The sequence below is a fragment of the Eumetopias jubatus genome, unplaced genomic scaffold (genome assembly GCF_037043125.1).
Source record: "Eumetopias jubatus isolate StellerSeaLion01/CBP00866 unplaced genomic scaffold, mEumJub1_p1.0 scaffold_14, whole genome shotgun sequence".
Classification (NCBI taxonomy): domain Eukaryota; kingdom Metazoa; phylum Chordata; class Mammalia; order Carnivora; family Otariidae; genus Eumetopias; species Eumetopias jubatus.
The window spans coordinates 87,022,986-87,042,881 of NW_028274820.1; the positions used below are offsets into that span (position 1 = coordinate 87,022,986).

Below are 19,896 nucleotides of genomic sequence, written 5' to 3' on the forward strand. Positions count from 1 at the left end.
TCCTGCATGTTAATCTCCTTCTACAGAGTCTGCTTTCCTTGGAACTCTACTTGCTTTCAACAGATACAATTTATATCTTGTTTGAAAACATGTACCACATAAATTTAGGAAGACGGAAAACATACCAAGTATATTTTCTGACCACAGTGGAATGAAACCAGAAATCAAAAGCAGAAGGAAGACTAGAAAATTCACAAGCATGTGAAAATTAAAATAAAATGCTCTTGGACAACCAATGGATCATAGATGAAATGAAAAGGGAAATTAGAAAATATCTTGAGAAAAAACAAAAATAAAAACACAACATATTAAAACTTATGGGATGCAACAGAAGAAATCCTTCCTCAGAGGGAAGTTCATAGTGATGAACACCCACATTAAGAGGTAAGATCCCAAATAAATAAACTAACTTTATACCTCAAGGAACCAGAAAAAGCAAACTAAGCCCAAAGTTAGCAGGAAGAAGGAAACAAGATTAGAGCATAAACAAACAAAACAGAGTAGACAAAGAGGAAAAAGTACAACTAAGAGTTGGTTTTTTGAAAAGAACAACAAAAATGACAAGCCTTTAGCTAGACTAAGAAAAAAAAGAACGCTCAAACAAATAAAATCAGAAAAAAGAGACATTACTGATGCCACAGAAATAAACAGGATCATAAAAGACTACTGTGAACTATACAACAAATTGGACAACCTAGAAGAAATGGGAAAAATCCTAGAAATACACAACCTACACCAAGCCTGAATTAAGAAGAAATAGAAAATGTGAACAGCTCTGTATCTCGTAAGGAGGTTAAATCAGTAATCCAAAGCTTCCCAACAAAGAAAAGCACAAGACCAACAGCTTCACTGGTGAATTCTACCAAATATTTAAAGTAGTAAAGCCAATTCTTTTCAAACTGGTGCTGGCATTAAGACACACACATACACCAAGGGAACCAAAGAGAGAGCCCAGAAGTACACCCACACATTTACGGTCAACTGATCTTCAGTAAGGGTGCCAGGAGGGAAAGGACACAAAAGGGGAAGGACAATGTCTTCAATAAATAACCTTGGGAAAACTGGATCTCCTCTTGCAAAAGAACGAAATTGGACCTTTATCTTACACCACACACAAAAGTCTACTCAAAATGGATGAGAGACAAACCTAAGGCCTAAAGCTGGACGACTCCTAGAAGAAGACCTGGAAGAGGAGGCTGAGAAACAGCACCTCTGTCTGTTGGTCCTGCCCTTAGTTCCTGCACTCCAAATCCACCCACCAAGGCCCCGGAGCCTGTCCACCCCAGGAGAAACGTGACCTTCCAGCTGGGTACCCCTGATCTGGGCCAACAGTATACCTCACAGCAACCTTATTATGATGGCTCATCTTAAACAACTGCCTCACATAGTCAATGGGCTGAGTCTGACCACTTGGGGCTGCTCCTCAGGGGCACCACCCACCTCCCCCCAAATAGTGTCGGGAGAGGACAATGTTCACCCAGGTGCAGCTAGACGTGCTTGAAGAACTGTTTGCTAAGACCTGGTCCCCAGACATCATGCAGAAGAGATGGTGCTGAAAAACCAACTCACCCCAGGGGTCCAGGGCACAGGTATGGTTTAAGAATCAAAGAGCTAAATGCCACCATCAAGCAGCAACAACAGAATGGAGGTCAAAACAAAGTCAGACCTGCCAAAAAGAAGACCTCTCCAGCTCAGGAAGTGAGTTCACAGAGTGGAACCAGTGGCCAATTAACTCCCTCCCCTAGCACCTCAGTCCCAGCCATTTCCGGCAGCAGGGCTCCTATGTCTATCTGGATCCCAAATTCTGTCTCCCCACTGTCAGATCCCTTGTCCGCCTCCTCTTCCTGCATACAGAGGCCCTACCATGTGACCCATTCTCAAGGCTTCAGGTATAATCAAGGATATGCTGCTCGTTGTCCTACTTTGGGGGCATGGACCGTGGATCTTATTTGACCCCTATGCATCACCAACGTCCTGGACCAGGGACACTCAGCCCCATGGGTACCAATGCAGTCACCAACCACCTCAGCCAGTCCCTAGCTTCTCTTGCTGCCCAGGGATGTGGAGTTTCAAGCTTGTATTTTAATTCAACCACTGGCTGTTTGGATTATAAGGACCAAACTGCTTCCTGGAAGCTTAACTTCAATGCTGACTGCTTGGATTCTAAAGATTAGGCCTCCTCATGGTAATTCCAGGTTTTGTGAAGACCTGTAGAACCTCTTTTTTGTGGGTGATTTTTAAAAATACTGGGCTGGACATTCCAGTTTTAGCCAGACATTGGTTCACAGAGTTAGATGGGATGATACTCAGACTCATCTTCTGATCAATGTTCCAGGAGTCACAAAAGGAAGAATGAAAGGCCTTAGAGGGGCCTACCAACCAGCAGCCTGAAATGGACAAACCAGTCTACTCAAGATCCTGGCACAGTTTTAGATCATTGGCTTTCCTCATTTGCAAAATGATGAAAAGCATTCCAGCCAGGGGCTACCCAACACCCCCATACTAAACCGTGAGGGAAAGGAGTAGCAGGGCCTCAAGCTCACCCATGTTTCATGACCAACTGGTAGCTGGCAATGAAAAACTTCTCAAGGTTGTGTGAACTGGGTGACTGATTGTACTAGATGCACTATTTAAAAAATTATGTTCTGGGGCGCCTGGGTGGCTCCGTAGTTAAGTGTCTGCCTTGGGCTCAGGTCATGATCCCAGGGTCCTGGGATCGAGCCCCACATTGGGCTCCCTGCTCAGTGGGAAGCCTGCTTCGCCCTCTCCCACTCCCACTCCCCCTGCTTGTGTTCCCTCTCTCGCTGTGTCTCTGTCAAATAAATAAATAAAATCTTTGGGAAAAAATTAAAAATTATGTTCTAATGGAGTCCGTATGCAGTTTAAGAGATAATGAGTGCGTGTCTGAGAGAAACGCTACATCTGTGGTTTTTAATCTGTGCTAGACTTGAAAACTGTGATCTCTTGCTACTGAATGCAACCTTGAACTCCACGTCTGCAGGCATTCTTCTGTGATTGAATAGGTTTAATTATAAGCAAAATTCAGAGCAACTGAGTACTTATCTAAAAAGATTACCTTTGGCTGGAGGTGAGCTGCACTGAAACTGCAACAAAATGTCTCTGGACAAGGAGAGTGAAGGAAGACCAACAAGAGGACACTAATGCATCTGTCATTCATTGCTGCTAAGCCTAGCAGTAAAGAGCCATTGGTCAATTGCTCTGACCCTGATGAATTTATAAATTGAGATCACGGTCATGTATGCTTACAGATGTTAACTGGAAAACTTATATATGCGTAAACCTTTTCTTCCTGGATATGTCAGATAGGCATAATTATATTTAAATGGTTCTAGCGCCCACTCCCAAATAGGGAAAAATCTCATGACATTGGTATTGCAACAAAAGCAAAAACAGACAAGTGGGACATCAAACTAAAAAGATTTTACACAGCAAGGGACACAATCCACAGAGTAAAAAGGAAACCCACAGAATGGGAGAAAATATGTACAAACCACATATGGGGTAAGAAGTTAATATCCATAGTATATAAGGACCTCTACAACTCAACAACAAATATAGATAGATAGATAGATAGATAGATAGATAAATGCTATTAAAAATGGGCAAAGGACATGGACAGGCATTTCTCCAAAGAAGACATACAAATGGCCAACAAGTATTGTAGAAAGATGTTCAGCATCACTAATCATCAGGGAAATGCAAATTAAACCACAATGGGGTATCACCTCACACCTGTTAAAATGGCTATTATCAAAAAAAAAGAGAGAGAGAAGAAGAAAGAAAGAGAGAAAGGAAGGAAGGAAGGAAGGAGGGAAGGGAGGAAAGGAAGGAAGGAAGGCAGGCAGACAAACCCACAGGGGCAGCCGGGTGGCTCAATCAGTGGAGCATGTGACTCTTATCTCGGGGTTGTGAGTTCAAGTTCCATGCTGGGTGGAGAGATTACTTTAAAAGAATAAAAAATAAAATGAAATCTTTTTAAAAAAGAAAAAAAATAAGCGTTGGTGAAGATGTGAAAAAACAGGAACCCCTGTGCACTGCTGGGAATTAAAATGGTTCAGCTACTATGGCAAATAGTAGGGAGGTTCCTTAAAATATTAAAAACAGAACTACCGTATGATCCAGCAATTCCACCTCTGGATATTTTATCTAAAACACAGGATATATCAGGATTTCAAAGAGATACATGCACTTCCGTGTTTATTGCAGCATGATTCACAGTATCAGAGAGGTGGAAACAATCTAAATGTCCATCAAGAGATAAATGAATAAAGAAAATGTGATACATACATACAATGGAATATTAACTAGCCTTTTAAAAAAAAGGAGGAAATCCTGCCGTATGACTGGGAAGACCCTGAGGACATTATGCTGAGTAAAAGAAGCCCGTCACAGAGGGACGAATACTGCACGATTTCCATTGATATGAAGTATCCCAAATAGTCAAACTCATAAAAGCTCAAAGGAGAATGACGGTTATTAGGGGAAATGAGGAGCCGCTGTTCAGTGGGTATAAAGTTTCAGGGGTGTTAGATGAAAATTTCCAGAGACACACTGTACCACATTGTGCTTACCGTGAACAATAATGTACTGTATATCCCGAAATTGGTTAAGAGGGTAAAAAACATGGACTGCAATTCTACTTATGTTTTGGAATACATCTGTATTTAGTAAAGTGAAAAACACGCGTGAGAAGGAGAAACACCAAATTCAGGATATGACACCTGGCAGAGAGAGGGTCAGGCTTGTGGAAGAATGCACATAATGTTTTAATAACCACATAACACTTTAATTCTTTAGTATTCCTTATGCTTTCTTTATACGCCTGAAATATTCTATATTTTTTAAAAGTAACTTTAAAAGAAAAGGAACAGCTTTGCTCCTGTATATCAATTATTCTCTACCTTCTTTTTCCCAAAACAAGACGGATGACATTCATAAGAACAAGAGACTACCATGGGCGTGCCCACATTTTGAAACAAGAACACATCTTGCAGTGGAAGCAAAGAAAATACAGCTACAGGGTCCTTTTCTTCTTTTATATTCTTTCTTTCGGGGATGTTGCAATCTCAGAAGTACTTACAAGTTTTTAACTCCTTAAAGTGTCCCAGCAACCATCCTATTAAATTGGCAGCTCTACAGAAAAAATGGTGCCTACCTTCTACAATAACTCCACTTGTTTCTCCTGCTCAAGAAATTACCAGATTTCAAGCAAGTAAAAATGAAATCATAGGAATAATTCTGCTTCTGTCAAGTTTCAAACACAATGGTGCCGTAACTTGAACCAGGACAGTCTGACCCCAAACTTGGGACAAATTTATTACTAGAAACAACCCTCAGAGAATTCTAAAAGTAGGGTTCAGTGTAAAGAGATGCCTAGGATTTTTGTTTTTCTAAATTCAGAACATTTTCCAATACAAAAGCATTAACAGTATAATTACCGTTACATAAAAAATGATGTGCTCCTGATTTTTTAAAAAAGGGACTACCTTTATTATAAAGGGATAATTTAAATAAAAAAACAACATTCACATGAAATATTCACAGTTGAGATAAAATTGAATACTGCCCTAAATTTAGTGGAATAATTCCACAATTGCCAACTTCACTCTTTCTGTTTGGCTTTGATCTGGGTTTCAAATTTTTAAATTTCACTGTATGATATAATTACTTCCATGTCCCTAGGGTTCATCCACAGAACAATGTTTTTCCTTGTCCACACCCAACCTTCTGAGCTATGTATGACAGCAAAACATCACATAAAAAATTCAGATGCATAAACACAAAGAAAAAAAAGTGTATGGAAGGAGAACAGCAGCATGAAAAACTTCAAATTTTTCCAATTTACTAGTTGAAGGCCAACAGATTTTGTACATATCCAAGACACTGAGCACAAGCAATCCAATTTATCTTTAGCCAATATTAACTGTTCAGGACCGCTACCAAGAAACTAAACTTCAGGTCTTTATTTGATTGATACAAAAGATTGATAGACACAGTTGCAAAGGAGGAAAACAAAATAAGTAAATCAAAATTTGATACAGGCAAAGAAGAAGGGTTGTTGACTGGGAATGGAAATCTATAATGATGTATGTCAGCAAAAGCTTTCATATCTTAAAATTCAATCCCTTCCTTTTCATCGCTGTGTTTTGAGTACCTCCTTCCCGTGACACTGTCAAAACAATCTCTGCGTTTCACATTTTCCCAGCAATCCACTCATTCCAAACTTTCAACCACATTTTAGAAAGGCATTCAGAGCTCGGCTCAAGCTAGAGACAACACAGGAACTCCCTCTTGTGGTACAAAAAGGAACTGCCTGTGTACACGGGCACTTAAGTCCAAGAAATTATTTTTTTATCATTGGAGACAGAATTTCATTGCCCTCATCTTACAGACAAGTGAACAGTCTGAGGTACAGCAACTTACTCCCTCAAGGTATTTCAACAAATAATACATTTAAAGCAGGATCTGACCACATATTACTTAAAGATAAGTGTAAAGTAATAGGTAGAACCTAATTTTAACTTCTATTCTGATGTGGTTTCAAACCAACTGTTTACAGAGTATCTTCGGTTTAATGTATATTCGTGATCATTTAAAAAAAACAGAAAAGTTAATAATGGGCAAAATTTTTCATAAGAAAGGAGTTATTTTCCAAATTATTCTTCAATCTTCTCGAACGGTATAAAATAAGGTATTGTTTTGTGTATCATGAATCTACTTTCAAAAGGAGGACAAGGCAGAAATAAATAGAATTTCTAAAATAATAAACTGTCATCCTTGTTTACATGCTAAAGTCAATGGATATGAATAAGAATTTATATTTTGTGTTAATGACGTGTCAAAAAAAATTTAAACCTGATTTCTAAATCCCTTTACTATGAATTTTTAACATGAATTAATATGATTACAAGTACCTCCTTTACAAGGTTGTTTTAAAAGTTAAAATGCGCTGACACACATAAAGGATTGAGCAGTCTTTTCTAAAATTTACCCGTTTGCATCTTCTTTATATGAAAGAAGTACAGAGAGTATACTTTATAAATGACAAAAATACAGAGATGAGAGGAACAACTAAATTTTTAAATGTGATGGGTTTTAATGGGCAAGGATTTGTGCATTCTGTAATTACCCTGTTTTCGAGAATGGTTCATCTAAACGTGAGAGAGACTATAGCGACTATAGCCCGTGACACACACACAGGCGGCCAAGACCACGTCAGTTTTCACTTTCCTCCCTAATCCTCCATGTGTATCCTGCCAAAGTTGGACAATGGGTCAGAGCATCATCCAATCAAGTATGTGCGAATAGCTGCATTCCTCTGACAAAACCTCCAAAGTGAATTCTTGTTTTCCCAAATCAACAAGCAAAATAAATACAACCCCTAGGGGTCTTGCATTCCCACCTGAAGGAATGATACCACCTGATGTCAAAAGCTGAACCAATTCCTGACTCCTTTTTTCTCCCGTATCCTTCAAATTCCACTAGTCACAAAGTCAAAAGTCAGGTGACCCGCAGTCACTAAATCTCTTCACTCTTCTCTCTTCTTTAAAGCCAAGGCCACGCGTTCAAGTCTCCAGCAAACTTCCCCCCTACCCAACCTGGATAATAGCCAAGTCCTATTTACCCTTCAAAACAGCTCTCCACATTTGCTTCTCCAGAGCCTTCCCAGCCCCTCTCTGTAAATGCCCCTCATCCCTACTGAGGCAGGTTAGGTATCAGCACCCCCCACCCCCATACTTCTGTTATCTCTGCAGGTATATCTGATCTTCAGAGTGCCTAATACGAGTGTTCCATAAATCTTTGTTGAATAAAAGGTTTACTTGGGAGGGAAAAGGAGGAAAAGAAGAATTTGGTTAAATAGCTGGTACTTTATTTGGTAAAATGAATTAATGACTTTCAGTCAAAGCACTGGCTGTTTCCAAAATAAATTTTTCAATTTGCATAGCATGAGGCAGAATCATGGGCAAAACATTCCAGGGTTATTGATTTTTCATCAAAATTCGGCAACTTTCTACCAGAAAGAGACGCACCTTGACCTAAAGAAGTAAAACTCAATTTTCTGTTCTATATGTGAAGACATGCAGGAGGTGAAGGCATGAAGGCACTAGCCCCGGAGATCCTGACCCCTAGTCTGGTGCAGAACATGGCCAGGCCCAGCCAGAAAAGTGCTCTGGAAGGACTTCTCTTGGTTGCAAATCTATATCCCCATCCCCACACCCAAGAGATCCTTTGCCCAGAGTACCTGATTATCTCCACATACATGGGGCTGGGGACAAGCGGGTGGACACCCGACACCTAGAAGGGTGTGCCTTTCCATATCTAAAACATGCAACGGTGTTAGGCTGTCATCAATTTTCTTCCTGATAACCTACCTCCACACATTTGAACTACTTTACACAGATAGAATATTAATCTAAGAAACTACCATTTCTTCCAGTGGGGGAGGTGGGTGATAACAGTTACTAAACATAAAACCAATGTTCACATGCTAGGGAAATACAGCTGTTATTGGTCACTAAATTTTGTGAAAGACAACTAATAATGATTTGTTTTACAATTAGAATCCAAAGAGCACTTGAGATAGAACGTGAATTTAATAGGTCTCATCAAAGTATTCTAAAGCAATATATTACAATGAAATCAGTCACCTAGTCCAATTTCTTGAATGGTCATCTTGAAGAGAATTTAAAATTTTGAGTGGCTACTCACTTTTTAATGGCTTTATTGAGGTATAATCTACATGCCATGGAAGTCATCCATTTTAAGTGTCCAATTAGATATGCTTTGGTAACTCCTACAGCTGCACAACTATCACAAAGAATGGTTCCATCACCCCCAACAGTTCCCTCGTACTTTTTACGGCCAGTCTCTGCTCCCACCTCTGGCCCTAGGCAACCGCTAATCTGACCTAATGCTTTGCCTTTCCTAAAATTTTCATCTAAATGGTATCATACAATATACAGTCCTTTGTTTCTGGTTTCTTTCACTTGGCATAACATTTGTGAGGTTTACCCATGTTGTAGCATGTATCAGTAGCATGAATTAGTGCTTCTCTCTTTTTCATGGCTAAATAAAACTCCACTGTATGAACACAACACATTTTGCTTATCTGTTCACCAGCTGATGAACTGGATTGTTTCCAGTTTTTGTCTATTACAAATAATGCTACTATGAACATTTGGTTTTCGAATGGGCACAATTTTTTTTAAGATTTTATTTATTTATTTGAGAGAGAGAATGAGAGATAGAGAGCACGAGAGGGAAGAGGGTCGGAGGGAGAAGCAGACTCCCTGCTGAGCAGGGAGCCCGATGTGGGACTCGATCCTGGGACTCTAGGATCATGACCTGAGCCAAAGGCAGTCGCTTAACCAACTGAGCCACCCAGGCGCCCACGAATGGGCCCAATTTTTATAACCTTATTGGTGTAGAATTCATACAATAAACTGCACATATCTGAAATGTATAATTTGATGAATTTTGACGTATGTATACACCCATGAAAATACTGCACCTAATCAAGATAATGAATCTGTAATCACCCCCGATGTTTCATTGTGCCCCTCCCTTTAGAATTCTTTTCTCTCTCCTCCCCTAAGCCATCCAATGATCCACAACCAATGATCTGCTCTATCATGATCAATTAGTTTGCATTTTGTAGAATTTCACCTAAATGGAATCAGAAAGTATTGGTACTTGGGGGGGGGGGGATGCCAGCTTTTTTCATGCAGAATAATTACTTTGAGATTCATACATGCTGTTTGTATAGATCAAGAGTCCATTCTTTTTCATTACTGAGGAGCATTCCATCATATGGTTGCCAATTTGCTTATCCATTTATCCGCTGATGGACTTTTACACACAATTTCCAGTTTTTGACAATCACAGATAAAGCTGTTATGAACGCTGTATATAAGTTTTTGTCTAGATATACGCTGTTACTTCTGAAGGCCTAGCTGGGGATGGACCTGCTGAACTTTTTAACAAACTGTTTTCCAACAATGGCTGTACCATTTTATATTCCTAGCAGCAATGTGTGAGCTTCCCGGGGTTTTTTTAATTCCTTGCCAACACATGGATTGTCAGCCTTTTTAATTTTAGCCAGTAGAGTGGGTGTATAGCAATACCTTATTATGGGTCTAATTTGCATTTCCCTAATGATTAATGGTGTTGAAAATTTTTTCATGTGTGCATTTACCATTCATGTACCTTCTCTGGTGAAATATATATCCAAATCTTTTGCACATTTCAAAATTATGATCAAATTATGATTAAATTATGATTAAGTTATTAATTAAGCTTATTATTGAGTTTTAAGAAAGTTCTTTATGTATTTTCAAGATACAAATTCTTTATCAGACAACTGTTTTGTAAATATTTTCTCTCAGTTCGTGGTTTGACTTTTCATTTTAACAGTGGTGTCTTCTGAAAAGCAAAACTTTAATTTTTATGAAGTCCAGTTTATCCTTTTTTCTTTTATATACTTCATGCTTTTTACATCTTATTTACTAAGTCTTTATCTAACCCAAGACACGAAAACTTTCTGCTATGTTTTCTTCTTTACATTTCCTATGATGCACCTTAAGTTCATTTTTGCGTATGCTGTAAGGTAAAGATCAGGGCAATTTTCGTTCACATGGGTATCCAAATGTGGCAGAACTATTTGCTGAAAAGACTATGCTGTCCCTACTGAATCACATCAGCCCCTCTGTTGAAAAGTAGTTGGGAGGGCGCCTGGGTGGCTCAGTCAGCTAAGCTTCTGGACTCTAGATTTCAGCTCAGGTTAGATCGCAACATCATGAGATTGAGCCCTGCGTCGGGCTCCATGCTCAGCAGGGGGTCTGCTTGGAGATTCCCTCCCTCTGCCCCTCCCCCACTCACTCAGGCACTCTCTCTCTGTCTCTCTCAAATAAATAATTAAATATTTAAAAAAAATGAAAAAGGGAAGTAGTGGACCACACAGGATATGGATCTGTTTCTGGATATTCCATTCTACTGATCTCTATGCCCATCCCCATGCAAACACCATGCTGTTTTTATTACTGTAGCTTTACAGTAAGTTTTGAACCCAACTTCTTTTTTAAAGTGTAAGTCCCCCAACTTCTTTTTTAAAGTTATTTTGATTATCCTAGATTCTCTGCATTTCCATATGAATTTCAGACTCTGTTTTTTCTATAAATACTTTTCAAAAAAATCCTTTCTGAAATTTTGACAACTCTGTTGAATCTACAGATTAATCTGGGGGAAACTGCCACATTAACTATATTGTCTTCCAACCTATAAACATGGGTATTAAACATAAGACCAATGTTCATATGCTAGGGAAATACAGCTATCCCTGGTCACTAAAATCTGTGAAAGACAACTAATAATGATATTGCTACTTATTTGGGTATTTTAAGATTTTATTTATTTATTTGAGAGAAAGAGAGTGAGATACAGCATGAGAGGGGAGAGGGTCAGAGGGAGAAGCAGGCTACCCGATGAGCCGGGAGCCCGATGTGGGACTCGATCCCTGGATTCCGGGATCATGACTCGAGCTGAAGGCAGTCGCTTAACCACCCAGGCTTAACCACCCAGGCGCCCCTTATTTGGGTATTCTTGCTATCCTTCTCTTAGTGAACTTCTCTCATTAAATTCATTCCTATGTATTTTGGTCTTTTTGATGCTATTACGAATGAATTTGTCTATTGACATTTCATGTAAGTGGATGGAACTCTCTTCTTTCACTTAGCATAATGTTAAAATTCATCCACATTATGGCATGTGTCAGTACACCCTTCCTTTTTACTGTCAAATATATTCCACTGTATGATACCCCACATTTTATTTTTATTTTTTTTAAGATTTTTACTTATTTGACAGAGAGAGAGAGAGAGACAGTGAGAGAGGGAACACAAGCAGGGGGAGTGGGAGAGGGAGAAGCAGGCTTCCTGCTGAGCAGGGAGCCCGATGCAGGGCTCGATCCCAGGACCCCGAGCCATGACCTGAGCTGAAGGCAGACGCTTAACGACTGAGCCACCCAGGCGCCCCAATATACCCCACATTTCAGTCATCCATTCATCAGCTGATAGACATCAGTTTTCCAAGGGGTGATGGTTCTTTTAGTAATTTGCTTGCACTTAAACTGTAGAATCGGTCTCTTCCAAGAATACAGCCTGTGATCTTAGTTTTAATTTTTTTTAAATCATCTCTACACCCAACCTGGGGCTCAAACTCACAACCCTGAGATCAACAGTCACACACTCCATCAACTGTGCCAGCCAGGTGCCCCCACTTAGTTTTTAAAATTCGTATTTCTGTCCTCTGGTCTGGTTCCCTATGGGTTACCTCTGCATCTGCAGAGGGTACTGGTCAGCCATAGTGATCTGGGCAGAGGCTGTGCTCAAATACTTTGTACCTGTAAGGCTTCCACCCTCCACTGAGGAAGTTGCATGTGGGTTGTAAAAGCATTCAGAGTGTCCCCAGCTCTCAAGGAACTCCCTGGACTTTCGCTTTTTGCTGGGTTCTCTTGAGTATCGATCCCCTAGGCATGCAAAGTTAGCAACTGGCCACAACTGTGTGGAGAGCTGATGTCAGCCGTTCCATGGCTCTCTCTCATTTCTGGGATCTCCCTGTTAAATTTCTGGATGGTGGCCCCAAACCAGGACTGCAACATTGAGGAGCAAAGCTGTAGGTTTTCCCCATCCATTATGAATCGAGTATGCCACTTTCAGCCAGCAAAGCTGTGGGTTTTTACTGCCAACCCCCACCAAATTGCATCTATCACTTCTGGTAAAAAGTACAAGCTGGTAAAACTGCAGTTCTCACGGAGTGAGATAAGAGGTGGGAGAGGGGCCCAGGCAAGAAGGCCACAAACTCCCACTCTTATTACCCAAGGTTCCAGCATATTTATTGTCTGCCTCCCCAGTCTATTTCCAGTACCCAGAAATGACTGCTTTTGTCAATCCTGTCCAATTTTATACTTTTTTATTGACCCATCCTCTTCACATCATCGTTAATGGGAGTGACCTTGGCCATCCATTTTTAATTTCTCAACCTCTCATAACATAATCTCTTAAAAAAATAAAGTAGGACTATAATTTCACTTCAAGTACCAAATACAGAACTGCTCTCCAAGTCTGACATAAAATTTATCATCATAGCCTGAATATTTTTCCATTAGGAGCTCTTCCACACAGTGCCAGCAAACTAACGTTATATTAAAAGTACCAAAAGAGTCAGATGTTCAGTAATTTTGATGTTCCTAGGGAATTAACTGAATGACTACTTGCATCTCAGCCGTGGCCCTTAACCACAAAACCTTTACAATGGCCCAAAGACAACGGCTTCTGTGATGTTATTAACAAAGCTTGACTTAGGCAAAAAGGAAATTCTTGGAGATTCCATCAGTATTATTATATAAATATTCTCAATCCAGATTTTGTAATCCAATTTTTTCCCTATTATTCCAAATACTGTCACAAAACCTTCAAGCCTAACTTGCCTTTAGCGCTGGGACATCGTATTTATAGAATGCTTTGTAGTTGACAAAGCTTTTTTATCTCCCATCTCACATGATCCTCATGAAAACCTCACGTAGTAGGTGGAGCAAATATCATCCCCATCTTATACCTGTCAGAACTGAAATACACAGGGATTAAGCCTTCTATATAGCTGGTAAATCAGATCTAAGATCCAGTTACTCTGGCAACATATCATCTTGTGACCTTGTACATGTCTTTCATTTCTTCCAACATTTTAGTAACTTCCTTAAAGGTAATGAGGAGAGATTACCCCCAGCTTTCTCAACACTTTCGGTTGAGAATAGGTTTAACATTTATTTCCTTAAAAATTGTTAATTATAGCAATGTGAATGCACTCCCTGAGCAAGTAGAAATGAAGGCAAATTTTTAACAACTACACAAAAGCAACCTTCAACATAATGTCAACCTCTCCACACACACACAACATATACACACATGCCCTCTACAAAACACCATTCTAGGAAACACTCCTGGGAGAGAAACACTAAACCTACCCCCCCCCCCCACACACAAGGTGGTGGTCTTAAGTGTCACAAACCTGGTGGGTCATTTCAGAAGAATATCTTAAAATCTCTCTTAATACACACATTGGGAGAAATGTGGTAATTTTTCTCATTGAGAAAATGAAAACCAAACACTTCCTGAACCCTCTTGCCTCCGCGGTTCCTCAGGAGAGGGTCTACACTCACCCTCTTCAGGACATCTCCTCCAACTCTCCCTTGAACCTGTTCGATTCGGGCTTTTGTCTCCACCACTTCACTAAAACCTCTTGTCGAGCTCACTAATAACTTCCCTGTTGCTAAATCCAATGATCAATTTTTAGCTCACATCTAACCTAACCCATCAGCAGCATTTGACAAGGCTGGTGATCCTTGCTTCTCAAAACGGTTTCTCCTCTTGGTGATTAGAATATCCCAATGTCTACCTTCTCGTCTGTTCCTCAGGCTCTCGTGTTGAGACTCCAGTTGTTGCAGTGGTCCCTGGCTCAGGTCCTAGACCTCTCCCTCCTTCTTTCCTTTTTTTTTAAATTATTGCAACCGAAGTACAAAAATGCAGCTTCTAGACTTGGTCCTGCTGCAACACAGGCATGTGACCTTGTGCAAGTCACTTCCTCTCCCTGAACTTCATTTTATTAATCTCTATAGAGTGGAGGAAGCAGGCTGAGAGGTCCTCCAAGGTAAATTCCAGCCCTCAGACTCAACGGCCATATTTAAAAAGTACTAATTTCCGAAGAACTAATTTGATTATTAGGTAACCTTTCTCAAAGTTATGTTTCCCCTACTAGCTTTGATTTATTGTTTTCTATTCTTATCAAAGTCAAACATGTATGAAGTGTGTACAGTCAAACACTCAGCAAAGCTTATGAAAAATGGCAGTCCACCCATCCTCATATTTGTCCCTCTTCAGGGGTGCTTTTAAAAAAAACTTTGAACCTGCAGAAAAGTTGAAAGTATTCGGGTATTCATGCCTGAATAGTCCTCGTCTAAAGGCCTACGGCTGACATTTTAGCATACTCTTTCCGGTTTCTTCTCTACTTCCTTTGTGCCAGACCATCCAGAAGGGGGAGAGAGATGTAGGACACTTCACTCCTGAATACTTCAGTGTGCAGCTTCCAGGGATAAAAGCATCTCCCACGTAGCTACAGCATCATTGCCACCCAGGAGAAAACAGATGCTAATTCAACGACACAGGTCCAATGGGCCTCTCTGAGCACGGATGGTGCTCCTGAATTACTCCTCACTCCCTCTCCACTTTTCCAACTGTTCTCACTCCCTTGGTGGCCTCAACTCTTCTTAGGGCTTTAAAGTAATGGTAATTGCTTATGATTTCAAATTTGCCTCTTCAGCCTTGACCTCTCACTGAACTCCAGATCCTGCCTACTTGACCTTTCCACTTAGATGTCTAAGGAGGCATCTCAAACTTAATGTGTCCCAAACTGAGCAGCCCCCTCCCTGTCAATGTGTTCGTCCATTCTTCAGCTGTTCAAGCTGCAAACAGCATCATCCTTGACACGTCTCTTGCTCTCATTCCACATCCAGGTCCACAGCAACGAGTAACTAGAATTCCCTCCCTTCTCATCACTTCCCTCATTTATGGGATCAGGCATCACCATCTCCTACGTGGGTCACTGCAGTAGCCCTGGGGCTCCTGGCTTCTGCCTGTGCAAATGCTCCCACCCTCACCCCAGAGGAGCCCAGTCAAAACAGCTTCCACAGAAAGCTCCAGTCGCTTCTCTTCTCAAAACCCACCGAGTGAGTTCCATCTTACTCAAAGCCAAAAGTCCTTGCAAATGCTCACCTGCTGTGCCCATCTGTTACCTTTCATCTCTTCTCCCCCTCACTCATTCCACTCGAGACCATCACCACACCTCCTTCTACCACTTGAACAAGCCAAGCACACTCCGTGTTTCTACTCCCTGTGCCTGGAACACTATTCCCCCAGACCTCTACAGGGTTGCTCTCTCACCTTCCTCAGTGAGGCTTTCCTTGAACACCCTCCATTGTTTCCAAAGCACTTATGACTTTCTAATAGACTGTATTTTTTATCTTATTTATTTGTTTTTAGTCTGTTTTTAGTCTCCAATAGAATATTAACTCCATGAAAGCTGAACGTTTTATTTTTTTTTTAAGAAGGGCAATGGGAGTTACGATCACATGCAGCATGCAGCCCAACTCAGGGTTTGAACTCATGATGCCGAGATAGAGACCTGAGCTGAAATTGAGCCAGACACTATAACAAATGAGCTACCCAGGCGCCCCAGGATATTTTATTTTGTTCCCTACTGTATGGCCAGTGCCTAGAATACTGTCTGGCACATGGTAGGTACTAGGAAATATCTGATGAATCAAAGAATCCTATCCTTAAAATAATAGAGATTTATATTAATGGATCCATACATACACCAGAAGGTTCAGGCCTACAGAATGCTGACTAATGGATAACTAAGAATGTTGATCACATATGACTACTTCTGCCCATTGGAAATACAATGTAATCCACAAGTAATTTAGAATTTTCTAGCAGTCACATAAAAATGTAAAAGAAAGCAAGTGAAATTTTTAAGTGATTTATTTAACCTAATATATCCAAAATATTGTCATTTCAACATGTAATTCATACAAAAATTATTAATAAAATATTTTACAGGGTTTTTTTTTCACAATAAGTCTTTCAATGTGGTGTGTACTTTATGCACAACACATCCCAGTGGCACTAGCCACATTTCAAATGTCAGTAGCTACCTGTGGTCAGTGGCTGCCATATGGAATAGCACAGATACAGACCAAATTTAAATAACCCCATCATAGAGGGAAACATCTGTATATGTATTAATCGTTTTTAACTTTATATTTCAAAACAAGACCTGGTACAGCCTCATGGTTTTTCCTACTTTTGTTAAAATAGTTTCAATTATTACAACAAGAGGAGTAATAGCTTTCATTCTGAGAAACAACTTATATCAAGATTACTGGCTCAACTCTTTAAATTTCATTCAGGGGACGTCTGGGTGGCTCAGTCGGTTAAGCATCTGCCTTCGGCTCAGGTCGTGATCCCAGGGTCCTGGGATCAAGCCCCACATCAGGCTCCGTGCTCAACAGGGAGCCTCCTTCTCCCTCTGCCTGCCATACCCCCTGTTCCTGCTGTCTCTCTCTTATAAATAAATAAATAAATAAATAAATAAATAAATAAATAAATAAATCAATCAATCTTTTTAAAAATTTCATTCAGATGTTTTGATTAGAAAGCTTGTATGCCCTTCTTTCTTAGTCTCCTCAATTCAAAAAGAGAGTTGAATCCAGAGAGAGTCTGTGTTATCTATATTAGCAGGAAAAAAATCATTATTTTCAAACAGAAAAAACTATTAAAATTCTACTTTCCACAAAAAAACCACTATTTATTATCAAGTTAAACAAAATACATATGTTAAAAGACAATTTCAGTATAGATACGGTCGTATTTTTAAAATTCGTAAGCTGCCTTACCAATAATTTTGCATTTCATAACATAAAAGTAAGACAAAGCACTAGGAAGAATGCTTCTAAATTTTTAATATACACATTCAGGTCTTCACTACGTTTCTTACAAGCTCAAGTGTTATGCATGGAAAATGTTTCCACGAACTTTTTTTATCATCAGGGGATTAATTTCTTCTGGAATCCCATTACTTATAAATATTCACTTGCTGGAATTATAATAATTGCCATCATTATTCAACAACAAAATTTAAAGGATCCAATTAAAATGTGTAATACTTTAAACCTTTAAAGTTCAAAATTTTACTTTTTCCTTAAGCAGTTAAACACAACAGCAGCATCTCTACTTACTCAGATGTTACAGGGGTTTATTGATCATCTCCCCTTTAACTGGCAGCTTTGAGCTTAAATCATCAAGCAAGTCAGAGAAACTCCAGAAGGCAAAATATCTTCTAATCTTCAAAAGCATTAATAAAATGCCTGGGTGAGGAAAAAAAAAAAGGGAGTTAAAACCAAGAGAGAACTTCTCTCAAGTGTAATGTCTAGATAGGCAGTAACTTCTGTTTCTTCTTTTCTTTCTCTTCTAAGTGAGGGGTCAGAACACGTTAATTCACCGCCCTGGGGGTGTGGGTGAGCTGAGCTGGGCTGGCATTACCTGGTATTACAACCGCCCTCTGTTTTCAGACTCTCTTTGGGGAGAAGCCCAACTTAGTTTAATAATACATGCATCCTGCACTATCACCTGATCATCCTTTTACCGGTCTGATCCTTCAACCAGTAGAGATCCTCATTCCCTAACCATACAAAGGAAGACACTTTTGAGAGTGAAAAGAGGAACTTTGGAAATATTTATTCATTAGATAGTAAAACGGTCTTTATTATATTGATTTATATTCTAAAAAATAAAAATAACGTATGTCCACTACATTAAAACAAAAATTAAAGGTTTATTTACATTACATGAATGCTTAAAATATCGTAAGCAGATTAATTACTCTTGGTACATATTCTTGTATGTCAATCTGTTTTCTTAAGAGATTCCATCTGTAATACTGTGTCACTTGTACTGTTGTCTGGGAAAAAAGGCTGACATGGTCTTATTATTTTTAATTTTTCATAAAGTTATCAAAGTCTTTTTCAAAGTCTCATTTTATGCTAAATAATCTGAAATCACTGATGTCATCTGACTCTTCTGTATTGATGTTATTTTCAACAAGAAATGCCCTTTTCACAGCTGCTGAGAAACCTGGTGAGCTCAAAGCAAAGCCTGCTAAATAGAGGATATTCTCAATTCTACCTTTTTCATACCAAAATTGTTAAGTACTTCAGTCTAAAGATTGTACAGATAGTACCTTTTTTTTGCCTACATCGGTGCTCCTTCTTCCACGCTCACCGCCTCCAATCCACTCGCCAGGACACGCACTCCCACACACAGTTTTCTTCCCCAGTGCAAGTCCCATCACGTCACTTCCCAACTTACCAACTGCCCAATGGCTTCCCATTGCTCCTTGAATGCAATCCAAAACCTTAAAAGGGCCTCCAAAGCTCAGGGGGACCTGGTCCCTCCCTGCCTCTCAAACCCTCAAACGCAGCAGGTCCTCCCCTGCCCCAGAGCCTCTGTGAGCTCCGTTCTGCTCTTCTCAGCCGTCTGAGAGACTCCTAATGCTCCAAATCCAAGTTACCCCATGGTTTCCTCTCTCCCAAAAAGGGCTCTATGCTTTTCCTACAGAGCATTCATCAAAATCTGTACTGACTTGTGTGCTTTTAGAAAGCCTATCTCCACCAAATGGTAAAAACTTCATGAGAGTGTAGACATCACTCTTGTTTGATTCACTTCTTAATCATCTTTTTACCCAGCACCTGGCATGGTCCTTGCCACCTTGTGAACCTTTAGTAAATATTTGGTGAACAAATGAATGAAAGACGGAGAAGGAGAAAGTAAGGAGACAAAGGGCAATCTAGTTATTTCAGTCAATTCACTATTTATGACCAAAACATCTCACAATCCTAAATCCAACTACATCATCAATGGTCTCCTCTACACAGGATGATTCTCACCAGCATACAGTCTGTACTTCCTCTCAACCTGAAAGAAAGGGAGAGAGAAAAAGACCTCTCTCTTGACCCCACATTCCCGTGAACTCCCCATTTCTCTAATCCAATTTTATAGGAATACTCAAAGGGCTGACTATATCTGCTGTCTCCAATTCTTTCCTCCCATCTTCACGTGAACCCATTCCATTCAGGCTTTTGTCCCCACTGCTGTGCTGAAACTGCCCTTGTTAAAGCCACCAATGACCTCCACCCTGAACTAGGCAAGGTCTTGGTATCTACCCGACCATCCAACTATCCAGCCATCTTGAACTAGCCAGGTACTG

At 40.0% G+C, this 19,896-nt stretch overlaps 1 protein-coding gene and 1 pseudogene across 8 annotated transcripts in view; one reads left to right on the plus strand and one right to left on the minus strand.

The window, feature by feature from the left end:
• Positions 1–19,896, minus strand: part of LOC148162538 (uncharacterized) — a 212,497-nt gene that overhangs the window by 149,536 nt on the left and 43,065 nt on the right. For all 8 annotated transcript variants that reach the window (XR_015766798.1, XM_088018644.1, XM_088018642.1 and 5 more), the window contains one exon: positions 17,870–17,998. The gene's annotated coding sequence lies outside the window, so the exon portion shown is untranslated. The remainder of the gene's footprint in view (positions 1–17,869; positions 17,999–19,896) is intronic.
• On the plus strand, positions 1,355–2,204 carry LOC114211657 (homeobox protein OTX2 pseudogene; annotated as a pseudogene).